At 32.0% G+C, this 13,909-nt stretch overlaps 1 protein-coding gene across 1 annotated transcript in view; it reads right to left on the bottom strand.

The window, feature by feature from the left end:
• Positions 1-13,909, bottom strand: part of kermit (PDZ domain-containing protein GIPC-like protein kermit) — a 54,198-nt gene that overhangs the window by 9,786 nt on the left and 30,503 nt on the right. The gene's annotated exons all lie outside the window — the stretch shown is intronic.

Below are 13,909 nucleotides of genomic sequence, written 5' to 3'. Positions count from 1 at the left end.
TTTTACTTTCATCACTCAATTTGATACTGTAAATATTGCTGATTTTGTTTTCATCACATTTCTTTTACTACCAATAAATCTATCGTCCAGTTAGTAAATCAAACAACTACAAATTCATAGTTTTGAGATATTGACCAAAGCAATATTCTAATAGCCAGCTTAAATAAAATATTACGAAAGTTCTTACATTAGATTTATATGTAAAACATTGAATTAGTCAAATTATAAAGGAAAAAGATAAACACTTATTCATAACTGAAAAAAAATAATATTGTGCTGAACACCATTATACTCACCAAGGAAAATGTTTCTTCAATAAGTTACGAGAAGAAATCAGAAGCATTAATGATAAAATACAAATATTGAAATTAATGAAGAAATATTTTGGAAAAATCATTTACAAAGAAACTGCTTCCCGTATTTCAAAGAATACAAGATTATATTTATCCTCCATTTTTATTTTTTCTTCTTAAATACACAAATATGCATCTTTTTGGAATTTAGGAATAATCATGTTAACTGTAAATATATTTGTTTTCAAATCCTTAATTTTAACAGAAATGCATCTCAAAATTATGCACGTTAAGAAATGCTTCTAATGGAAGAGTAGTAAAAATTCGACTACACGTTCTTTTTCACTCAAAACTTAAATTTGTAATAAATGAATCGAAAATACTTTATATTTTCGTTTCATTTATTTAAAATGTTAAGTCACAATGTGTTTGATTCTTTTGAAAAACTTTAATTTGTATTTGAAACCCTACCTTCTTTGTAAATATTATGAATATAAAATTTAAAAAAAAGTATTATAAAAAAGCATTTTGATGGACTTAAATTTAACTTACAAATGACTGATTTTTTTGGATATAAATTTAAAAATTTAACCCAAAAACCCCTTTCTAACGATGTTTGAATTTTCAATTTATATTTCAGTATATTAAATTACCATTAACTCACAAAATTTTTACCAAAGATGCCTTTGAAATCAAGAAAAAATAGATACTTTTTTACTTTAGGCTATTGCCTATATTTTATAATTTAAACATAAATAAATAAAATAGTACATATCCGTACTATTTGCTCTTTTGATATATATTTTTTATCAATTTGGTTGAGTATTTTGGCCTCAAATCTAAATTTAATTTTTGTGTGAAAAATGTGGCGCAGCCGTTCCTCTTGAGATAAAATATAACTAATTATAAAACTTCGTCTGTACAAAAGTTTTATCAGTAAACATATATTTAAAATATTTATACCCGTGTTTACCATGTTATTTTGTACCATAAAATAACACTAGGAGGACATTTTGAAATGTCTTAATGGTAAACAAGACGTTAAATTCTCATTATTTTGAGGCATTTATTGAAAGAGATAGAGGGTTCGCATTTATACACATCTGCACGGAACATTTAACACAAATTTGCTGTTTTTAATTATATGAACTGGAAGATCAAAATTGGTGTTTTTGGAAAATAGTAAAAAGAAATTAGAAATTAAAACAACGAGTAGTTAGATAGGTAGGTATTACACAAATGAATAAGTTATGATAGTGATGATTGATGAGTGTGATATTGTAAATGGAATTATTATCACTCTACCTGGGTATCGGTATATTATTATTTATAGTAGGTCACTTCTAAATTATTTTTGTTATTTAAAAAAAAGGTTCTATATTTAAAAAAAGCTATAAACCCATTGGGTTAGCATTCGATTATTTTTTAGGCAAGCTTTAACGAACAAAAATATCATGTTATTTTATGACTTGAAGTCAAGGTAGACAATAGATATGAATCAGTGATATAAATAAATCTGTAATAATTCATATTACAAGCAAAAAGAGCTCCGCGCAATATGAAGATCTGTAGGTGTTGAAGGCGTGGAAAGATTTTGCACAATCTGTGATGTAGTCTAATATATTACACGGGCTTGAACATTGCATCATGCTAGCCATTTTATATAATTGACATCACATTGTCATTGTTCAATACGGATGCGAAATATTTTGTAGGTCAGAGACAATTGATTTAAATGTTTAAAACAATAAAATGGCAGCACTAAAATAATAATAAGTGTTTTATTATCTTCTTTTTTGTAACAAATAGAGAAAATGATACCTCACGAAAAGTTGGATTTCTCCTTCAAGAAATAAAAACCTTCAATAACTTCATTAACGATAAATACGTAACAAATCGTGGATACACTTAAATAAGTAAATTAACCGAAGGAGGAACTAGCAGAAAAAAAAATACTGGCTAAGGTAGAAGTTCACCTGGCAGATATGGAACAATCAGCCCTACTATTACACAGTATTGAAACAAGCGCTATACCACATGTCACACCAAAGGTCACATTCAAAATTACAACTTCCAAACCAAATTTCATAGACGTCAAAAAAGAACACACCGTGTTAGCTGTTAAACATAGTGATAGGATAAAAAATTTCAACGAAGAAGGAGCCCAATACTTTATAATACTTAAATGCGGCATTTTACAAATCTGCACTAGACACCATAAACAACACCATGAAAGAACCTAGTAAAATATGTTTGGATAATTTTTTAAAAAAATCTTGAAAAGCAAAAGATTCAACGGTTGTGGAAATGAGACATTTTTAAGATGATTTAAAAAATAACCTAGGGTCAGTGGGTCAACAGTGAACCACACTTTTTTCCGAGCTGACCTGGGTCACCAAAATTTAACGTAGAACTGTCAAATAAATGTTGTTGTCTTCAGTATTTATTTGGCTTTCTATGTGCATAAACTCATTTTTGCAGAAATTACTGTTAATTATATATAATGATTTATATAAAAAATGAAATTTTGGTTCACTGTGTACAATGCTGGTACACAGTGAACCGCAGGCATGGTACACAGCGAGCTGAAGAAGTACACAGTGGACCAACATATTAATTCTCCTGAAAATTATATCAATATTCCTCGCAATAAAACAAATAAATTAAGAAAATAATCAGGGCTTTATTTATAAACATAATTTATACAATATGAAAAACCCATAACTAAAAAAAAGTTGCAAGATAAGAAAATAACTACAAATTACAAAACATGAAAACTCGCAGAGCTATCAAAAAATAAGAAACGTAATTTTTTACCTTTAGAGCAAAAGATTTAGCGAATGTTTATAGCAAAGGTAACATCAAACTTATAAAATGACTGCTGCTGCCTCTTAGTGCTTGCAGGTACAATTGGTTTTGGGAGAATATATTTAATGTCATGCTCTTTTACACATGATAAGTCAGGAACATTGGGTAGAGAAAATTGTTCTGGACCTCTTGTCTGTAGTCTAAGAAAACTGATGAAGTATTTCAGGGAATCATTCCGTGTTTCAAGAACTTTTCCAATATAATAAATTCTTGTTGTATCAAACACTACCACAACAAATTCTCCTTCGCCGGGGGATCTCTCTAACGGTTCCATCATCATTTCTTCTGTCAGGTCTATCTCATCATTCTCCATCCAATTCATGTCAATGCTTGAATCTTGAAAGGAGATTTCTGTTTCATCATCTGAACTGGATGCTAAAACGGCACAAATAATTCTTTTTAATTTTTGGCATCCTTCCTCTTTTTGGCAGCTGATCGCTGTTGATTGAATTCGATTTTTTCAGGCGTATCTGTAGCAATCAAACTACGACCTAGTTGTCTAGGCTTTCTCATATTTTTCCGAGGGCCTGCCTTAATTGAATCGCGGAATTGTTCAGGACCAATAAAAGAAACAGACTATGCTCTTGAAAGCCCAAAGGGTCCAGCTATTGAAAGGTCTTCGAAGTCTGCTGGTGATGTATCTTTTTCAATTACTATGTTTGATGGTCGACCATCTGGTAATGTCTGGACAGGAACTGGGCGATCTGTCACTGTGCTCGGTAAAAAGTCATCATCCCTAAATATATGTATTTCTGTCAAATGGATAAATTCCGGTTTTTTTAAAAGCATACATAATATTTACTTGCGTCATGGCTCGTGGGAATGCATATCCCACCATTTCGCCGATCTCGTAGATAGTCAGTGGAATACCAGGATTTCTCAGCAGCCATGAATCTATTGCACTATTGTAGTAAGCTTTGAAGGGGCCAAAAACACCAACGTCTAAAGGCTGGAGTTTAGCAGACGTGTGCGGGTGTAATGTGATAATCGTTACTCCAGATGCTTTTGCCAGATCCAACGCCTCAATAGATAAATGAGATTCGTGATTATCAAATATCAAAATACTTGGATGCTGGGGTAAACTGCCAGAATGCTTAAATATGATTTAAGATTTTCACGGCCAAAAGTATTTTTGTTATTTGTTTTTGGGGTATTATGCCGTGTTGCGCTAACTCCTTCTTTAGCCAACGTTTCGGACAGCATTGCAGTGTCCATCATGATGATGGACACTGCAATGCTGTCCGAAACGTTGGCTAAAGAAGGAGTTAGCGCAACACGGCATAATACCCCAAAAACAAATAACAAAAATGCCAGAATGCTTGATGAAATGCTTTATCACCTCTACAAACAGGTCACTATTCATCCAACCTGTGGGAGTAGCCAGCCCCAATGTTCCAGGTGGTGTACCTTTGATCATTTTCGGTAAGAAGTTTTTTCTTGGGAATACCATAACGGGTGGCAAGGCTTGTCCACTTGCACTGATAATGCCACACGTAGTGACAAGTGTTCCCTTTTCACCACTCGTCACTTTTCCAAGATTTTTTTTTCCTTTTCCAGATTATTTCATAAGCCATGTACACAGTGAACCAGATACAGTGTACACAGTGAACCAGTTCACTGTGTCCCACATAACTCTGGTTCAGTGTGTACCATGATGCCATGTTAAATTAACTGGCCAATATTTCTAAAACCTTTAGATATTTAAAAATTGCTAGTAATAGGTAACAATTAAAAATAAATACTAAATATGAAAGCAGTAAAAAATCTCGCCTTGGCAACAAAATAATATAGTAATGAAACAAAAACACTTACGTGAAAATGATGTTGTGCTTTGCAAAAATCAGATATTAGCTTCTAAAACGTCTTGTCGCCTTTGCACACTGAAGCACACTAAATCAAATCTTGTCTGTTCCTGAGACGGCACTGCAAGTGCGAGCTTAACACTAACACACTTACAGTTATTGCTGTAGAGGTGGTGGTTCACTGTGTCCTGCTGGTTCACTGTTAACCCACTGACATACATATTTATATTTTATTCATTTTTTTAAATACGCCCATGTACTCCAGGACGAGTTATCGATCTTAATTATAATCCATAAAAAAACATTCGAAGTATAACAAATTATTATAAGCAATAATTAGTCGCCTGTAATATCTCCAATTAGACTAATTATTGCTAAAAATAATTAATTTAGATGAAAAAAATTAAACATAACCTGATTTATTAATCCTTAAAGAATGTTGGATAAATTCCTCGACATACGTACACAAAAAAATCAATAACTACAATGTTTTCAATACATTACTTAAAAAAAATCAAAATTATGGAGTATTTGTATACTCTAAAGATAAGATGGAATGCACAGCAGAAAAAAATTAACTCCAAGATTCAAATTGTTTTTAAATAATAATAGATAATTTAAAATAATAACTCAGTCAAGATATATGCATCTTTGCTATCTACAGATAGCCTTCATCTACAAATTTATCTCCATTCCTTGGATCTCTAGACTCTATACCACTTCAAGAACGAAACATCAGGAACCTGCGCATCACTGGGGACATCAACCCTCTGGATACCGGAAGACACCACTTATAAGCACAGGATTATCAACCCGTCGCAATAAGAGAACCAACAAGAATAGAACATAAAATGAATAAATCAACTCCCACGAAATCTTGCATTGACCACATAATGACAAATAGACCAAAAAATATTCTTCAATCATACATCAATCCACCATAACTGATCAGTAAACTTTAATCCTTAACATTTATTCAAAGAACCATCGATCGATTCAAAATCAATCCTTTAATAAACATATTATAGACTATGAAAAACACCAAATCACCAAAAAATGAAACCTATGAATAATTATCTAATATTAATTAGAAAGTCCTAGATGTTGTTTGGAAAACATTTATTGAAGACCTTTAATTAAAAATACAAAACCACACTAAAATTATCAAAAAATCTTGGATTACTCCTGGCCTACTTAAGTGTATTAAGAAAAAGGGACAAACTCCATCAACAAATAAAAAAGTCCTTATATCCTTTCCCTGAAACTATTCTACAAAAACTATAGAAACATCTGTTATAATCTAACTAAATCGGCTAAACAAAATTACCACAGAGCTAAAACTGATTAATGATTTTTTGCAATCATGGGCTCGAATTTAGCGAACAAAATAATCAATCCTAAAAACTTTAACCCGAACATAAACAAACACTCGAATGAAAACTAAACACGAACTAACACTAATTTATCTAAATTCAAACCAACATCTTCATCTGGTAGTGATGGAATCACAATGAAAACAATAAAATACTTACAAGACGATCTTATAGAATCGATACTCTTCCTAATAAACAAATTCATTACGGAAAGCAGATTTTCATCACAATTCAAAATAGGGACTATCACACCAATTTTTAAATTAGGTAATCATAAAGACATCAATAATTATAGACCGATTATAATTTTAAACACTATATCTAAAATCTTTGAAACAACGATCAACAATCAATTATTACTATTATCACAGAAACAATTTAGGATCAGAAAAAATCTAGGAACATCCAACGCCATAGCCTTAGTAACTGAATATATTAAAAAGACACGGAAAAAAACTACAATGTTGTTTCCAAAAAATAATCAGACGATTTCTTCGTCTTCGACCGATTTGGATATCAAAAAAGAAATAGTGATCGTGGATGGATTTTTAGATTAATATCATAAATGAATATCCGGGATAACTTGACTGTGTCGATTCCTAGAGATTCTTTGATTACCAAAACGTTTCGATTATCTATCTGTATCTGTCTTCCATCTTCCATCTTCTATCTGCCATCTACATATATATAAATGGATGTCCCGTACGCGTTATCCGATTTTACTGAAAAATTCAATCTATGTTCTTATTACTGCCATGAGTGTTTAGAGAGTGGTTTGAATGGTGGAAGAAGTCCTCGAGAAAGACATCATCTCTGCACTGGAATGAGATACGGAGTCAAATTAATGACGACATTAACAGTAACGATTTTGATTTGATGATATTACATGAAGTGGATAGTAGACAAAGTCGTGGATGCCCAAGGAAGACATGAATCGAATAATGATTTGTGGTAAAATGACATATAAGCGATGAACGAAGAAAGAGGTGTAAGGAGAATGTATAAATTGGAAGTGAATGGTTGAAGAGGTCGACGACATCCGAGGAAGACATGATGACCAAGACAATCATGTGAAACAAATACTTATTACAATACAATAATATTAATGCACCCAGTTGTCAGCCTACTCTAGAAATTACAACCTCAAAACTTTACCCCAAAACAAGTCCCTGAGTAACGCCGCCGGGTACACGTCAGCTAGTAATATTGGTGCGGGTTTGTTTTATAAACAAATCAAGAGTTAAATTCCGAAAAACAAAACAAAAGTAAGGTCACTGTTTACAAGCGATTTCGAAAAGCACCCCCACGCCCTTTTTCAAACCCTTAAAGCAGATTTTTGATACTTCTTGAGGAAGTACGGTACACTTGATTTTAAAAATAAGAAGAAAATTACTGCCTACATCTGATTTCTAAAAACTTCGTGTAAAGTCGGAGTAACGCCGGTGGCTTCAGCTAGTTAAAGATAAAACAAGACAATGTTTAAACGAATATATTATAAGGAATCGGTGGAAACCAAAGATATTGGTTCTTCTAATATCTTTGGTGGAAACCAATCATTGCTTACATAGAAATGAAAACAAATTTAGAATGTTATATGTATTCAAAAATATTGTTCTTATTTTATTTATTTAGTTGACAGTATCAGCCAGCAGGGATGGCAGTGTGGGCGAATATTCTTAAATAAATATTAATCTGTGGTGTATAAATATAGAACGTTTTGCCGCATCAGCATAACTGATAGGTCGGTAAGGCCTGACAAACCCAACTACACGTAATTTGCATAAAAGTACAAAGGAGGTAGGCACATCTGATTCAAACGACATGTAAATTATCTCTGTCATGGTTCGACGACTCGACCCGTAAATAGTCTGCACCATGTTTTATATCTCTGTGGGAACAATGCGGCACAGGAATGTCGAACACTCTTCTCCGGAAAATTACACATGAATGTTTTAATAAATTTCATGCGAATTATGTTTTTCTATAATAATAATAATAATAGGTAATGTTTCAATGGAGTTTGTGGCACCCTGACAGGGAGGATTGAGAACTATAACATAACCACAAACGTGGAATAAATTATTGTGAATATAACTTAATATTCATATTTCGAGTGCATCCAGAATATGGCAGACTGCTCCCAATTTTTTATCCTATAATCAATCTGGGCTTTTCTTATGTTCCAGAAGCCCAGGTACAAACATTAAGGAATACTGTCTATCAAGCTTAGCGGTTTTATTAAAAATAACGCGGTTCCTTGATATTTCATCAAAATGAAAATTCAACACACCTTTAAAAAGTAATATAGAGTCATTAAAAGTGATGAAACGAAAACCTTGTTTAATAGTTACATATGTAACTTATTTAACCTAGTTTTTGTTTCATCACTTTTTATGACTTTACACCACTTTTTGTAGGTGTGTTGAATTGTCATTTTGATGATATACCCGGTCAGCAAATAATGCATAGTTCTGGGACTGGTCCTTCGTGTGTATTGTGTAGGGCTTATTTCAGCAACACCAACTAGTAGAGTGGAATCGCAGTTTCGCGACACCACATATTATGAATTAAACTTTTTTTCAGGAAAATCAAAGAAGTATAAAGAAGAAGTTAAATCACTGTAATTTACTGTACATAGTTAAAGCCATTTCAAAAACGTCTTCTATTCTGAATGACAGTTTGACACTCAACCTGGAACGGAGCACCAGGACTCCATATCAATTTAATGGTAACGGGAAAACTCAGGACAGTGGTAATTCAACACACGTTTTAAATGTGAAGTTGTCAGTGCCCTGAGTTGTCAGTGATCCCAATTTAATATATTTCATTTACGCATTGAGTCATTTATATTATGCCCATCTGGAGAGGCTATTAATTCAGTGTTTTATATTTAATATGAACATGTTTGTCTATGGAATTGGTGGGAAACGTGATCCAATTAAAGGTTCACCGCATTTTAATACAAAGGTTCAATGCCATTACCCGCATTTCCACAAGGATTCTAAATATAATAGAGAAAGGTCACAGAATCATTCAATTGTAATAGGTAGCTAAATGCACATCTACTAGAACGTTTTTAGAAAAGCCTTGGTAGAGGCAGCTCATTGTTGGGTTCCTAAGTACCAATACCCATGTAACGCGACAGCGACCTAGCTGTTGACAAAATCGAGAATGTAATCGTAAGTCCCGTAAGAGAGACGATACTATTTCAATTCAAGTCATCATTCGATTAATGTCGCATTACGAGGTTCATAAGCCTGAAAAAATAAAACCCCGTTTCCCCGCATGAATTTGAAGATTTCCAAGTGTCTTTTATACTCCAGTCTGAATGCGACTTATGGTACAATGAAAATTTTATTTTGTAAGTTTTAAAGCAGAGAAGGAAAAGTCTTTGACCAAAATTATTCGAATTAGTGTATATTCACTGTTTTTTAATTAAAAAAATTGCAATAACTAATGTATTTTTATTTTGACGAATACATTTTCTACAACGAATTAAAATGTGCCAGTTTTCGATTTGCCGCCAAAACGACGGGTGAGTGACGCCGGGCAACGTCGGTGACAGCCGTCTTACCAGACATTGGCGATTTCTATGTCGTAATTACGTTGTGGCCAGTTGGAACCGTTCGGAATGTGAAGTTTTAGACTGTTTTAGAAATCAATTATGAATGAAAATATTAAAAGCATATATTTTTAGTACGGTAATCATAATCAGAAAAATAAATTTTCCACACATTTTTTTTTATAAATACATAGCTCGTTAAAATATCCCACTGAAATGTGATTATAATGATGATTAATTTAAATTCTGATTTAAGAAAGTGAAGTTACAGAGACACGCGTTTCTTTTTGTGACTTAATTGAATTTATATTCTCACTCTCACTTACATTCAAGTACATAAGAGGTTCTTTTAAACTTAATTAATTACTTCAAAATTGATGCTCTTCACAGATTGGGTAACTTTAAAATTAGTATATTATATGCTGTTTAATTATGTAGATGCCTACCTACACATATCATTATAGTGGAAATGAACACAAACAGATGCATAATACAGTAAAAAATATACTGTCACAATGAGCATCAAAAATATACATCTTGATGAAAGTAGAAAGTAAGTCTCCGTGGTCGAGGGGTAAGGCTCTCAATTAGCAAGCCGGGTTCAAATCCCGGCGTGCGCAACGAACTTTTATTTGATCAATTTGTATTATTTCACAATTTACTTATTTAAAATAAAATAAAGTATATTTGTGGCACGTCACAGATTAGAAGAAACTCAAGGTATATTATTGGTAAATACACACATATAGTAAATTGGCGGTACGTTCCATGGCGTATGATGACAACGTTGCTTGAAATGGCGTGACCAGATCTATATGTCCGATAGATATTTCTCCACCTTTGTCTTCTCCCCACTACCTTCAGTCTCACAGTATCCCCCAATTGGGAATGTCATAGTCTCACTAGCTCCAGACGGTTGGGACCAGATGAGACTCTTGGGCGATTTCACATAAAAAATAAAAACAAAAGTTTTTTAAATTCTCTTTTTAATTTAAAAAAAATAATCGAAATAATTTAAAAAAATGTTCTGCTGCTAAATGAGACACGAGAGTTTCAGTGATATATATATTATATTATATCACTGAAACTCTCGTGTCTCTTGTATCTCCTAGTATTATTTGTAATTTTACTGAGTTTATGTAGAATTTTATGTTATTATTTGTTTTTTTTTTAATTGTACGTAATTTGTAGGTTTTTGTCTGTAACTTAAATGAGTTTTTGTAACTGGATAGTTCTCACGTAAGTGAGAACATTTGTAAAAACCCAGTATAAATAAATAAATAATTAAACACCAAATGATTCTTAATACGTATTAATTTCTTCATTATTAAACAACAAATTCAATTAACGAGGCTAACAATCGACAGACTGGTCAAGCGATGTCAAGCTTAATTAGCTCGTTAAACGTGTGAATACCGCTACAATTTATATTAATAAGTCGACTACATTTTCTCCTGTCGATAGTGGTTATCAAAACATGTGAGACTAGAAAAAAACACGCAAAATGTTAACCGGTTAACAAATATCACCGTTACCTGGTTATTAATATACATCCGCCTTTATTGTACAATTATAACACAGAATATTATACGACGTAATGTGCTGTTGATTTTAAACTCATCACTGATTTAATAAGATGATCAGCAATTCTTTACCTCCGTTCCTTATTGTTGCATTATATTAAATGATTTTATACTTTTATATAAATTAGTTAATGCCTTAATGGGTGCACCTGACTTAATTAAGCTAATAACATTCCAAATACCAAATCGTAACACGAGATTTCCTGAGTTGTTCTTTGTTTATTCATCGAAAACAAACTATTTCATTAATTCCCCAATCCAAAGGCTACATAGGCTTGAAAATAAATTCCTTTGATATTTTTATTTATTCGGTACTAAAATTTAAATCAGAAATTTATAAAATTTTGTTGCGCTAACATTATTAATTTATATAATTACCAATTTATAACAAGTTTCTCGTTAACTCTTTAAGTTAAGTTCCAAAAATAGTTATTTTTGAAGATAATATCTATACATTTGTTTTGCCAAAACGTTAATTATATGAAATTCGCTCGATACAAAAAATCGCAAAGTAAGCTACGAAAATTATTAAAAACACACTTTGTTCTATTATTAAGTGTTATCATAAAAGTATTTGTCGGGAGATTTTTGCTCTGTTTCAAAAGAGTCGTGTTTTATTAAATATTTTCACCATTTTCGCTCAATAATTTTCTTTTTTTAATATTAGCGCGCTTCCTCTAACATTCTTATTTGCATATCTCCCTTTCAAACCATCTTTGAACACTTACTACTAGTAACAAATTATTATAAGCAATAATTAGTCTCTCGAAATATCCATAAAAATTGAAAATATCTCCCGAGTAAAAATAAATGCAGCCGACGGGAGATATTTTCAATATTTATAGATATTTCGAGAGACTAATTATTGCTTATAATAATTTGTTATCCTTTCTGATATGCATAAAAAACCTTTTCTTGTAAACATTGGTTTATTATTATAAAAAAAATACTTAGGTATGAGGCCTTAATGTGGATTTTTGTTATTTACTCCAGGCAGGTATCAATATAAATAAATTGAATTGCAAATCCCATTAATGCAGCTGGGAAATAATAATTTTTTTATATTAGAATGTTAATTTGAATGCACTATATATTTAATGGAATTAATTTATACATGTTTTGTGTATAATCCCGAAGGGCGTGAATAAATAAATATGGTGAAAACGATTTTAACAAAAACTTAAATCACATAAGATTATTTTATTTTCTTTATTGTTTCTTTACATTTTATCTTTTTTTACGTTAGAATTTTTAGTGGCTAGGTTAGGTTATTATTTTAATTATTTTATTTTGAAGGAATGTCTAATATTCCCGGGTTATGAGTAACCTGAAAATAGTTGAAAATCTTCTACTACATACCATACTATCTACCAGATGAAACCTTATAAAACCGCAACAAAAAAACAAAGTATTTATTTATCATTACATTTGTCTCTTCCAGTCATTCCGGGAATGACGCTTGTACCTACTCAAAGTCTTTTATAATTAACCTTCTCATCAATGGATATTAATAACTCACAGACCGGAATAAGCATACGTAATGCGAATCCTTAACAATAATTTGTGTTTTACACTTGCGTATTCATCAGGCATTATAGTATGCGAACTTAGTACCTAATTCATATAATTACAATTTGAACTATTTATGTAGAAAGCTTAGCAGACAATGCATTATTTTTATCTCGTACAGAATTTCCATGTATCATTTAATGGGCAATATACTCCAACTTAATCTTGCTTTTCGATAAGATTAAATTTTTATCTAAATTAACGTAATCAGAAAACAGTCTGAACGCTGCACAAATCGAATCGGAATGATAAAAAAAATTGAGGACTTTAAAAAAACCACTTTATAGGACTAAAATATTTGAAGCGTATTAATTTATCTATTTATAGTTCGTCGTAGGTATCTATTACAAAGATTTGCTTTTAATTCTAAGCACCTAGGTACATATTTGGTATACTTTGCATCTACTAGGCATTCTTTGCTCACGTATCATTTATTTTTATTTTTTATTTAAAGGAAAAAGTACATATACGTAATAAGGTTTACAATTACAATGACAATATTTAATACTACTCTTCTAGATAAGCATTAGCTTGTGGCTGGAAGAGGAGTGTGCATTATATTGTTGTAGATATTAAGTTATGGTGCTGCCACACGCAAAGCTCACATCAACAGATAATATAAAGCACAATAGCGCTCGCCATACAATCCCATACAGACCCGACACACGTAAAAAGATAACGCGCTATAAGTGTGGTTCTGAACTTCGCTAACCGAATTTATTTTACGTAACCGCTCCCGACGCGATATTTGAAAAGTTATGCGTCCCCCTCTCCGCCGTAAAAAGGAGAGGGGGTCATTTTAATTACGGAGCTACCAACTAAGTTCCGTGTTCCCTTTGACAGCCATGACATAAGCAGC

The sequence above is a fragment of the Hesperophylax consimilis genome, chromosome 1 (genome assembly GCF_061612785.1).
Source record: "Hesperophylax consimilis isolate HC1 chromosome 1, BYU_Hcon_1.0, whole genome shotgun sequence".
Taxonomy (NCBI): domain Eukaryota; kingdom Metazoa; phylum Arthropoda; class Insecta; order Trichoptera; family Limnephilidae; genus Hesperophylax; species Hesperophylax consimilis.
The sequence above is the reverse complement of the archived record's forward strand: the minus strand, read 5'-3'. Positions and strand labels throughout refer to the sequence as shown.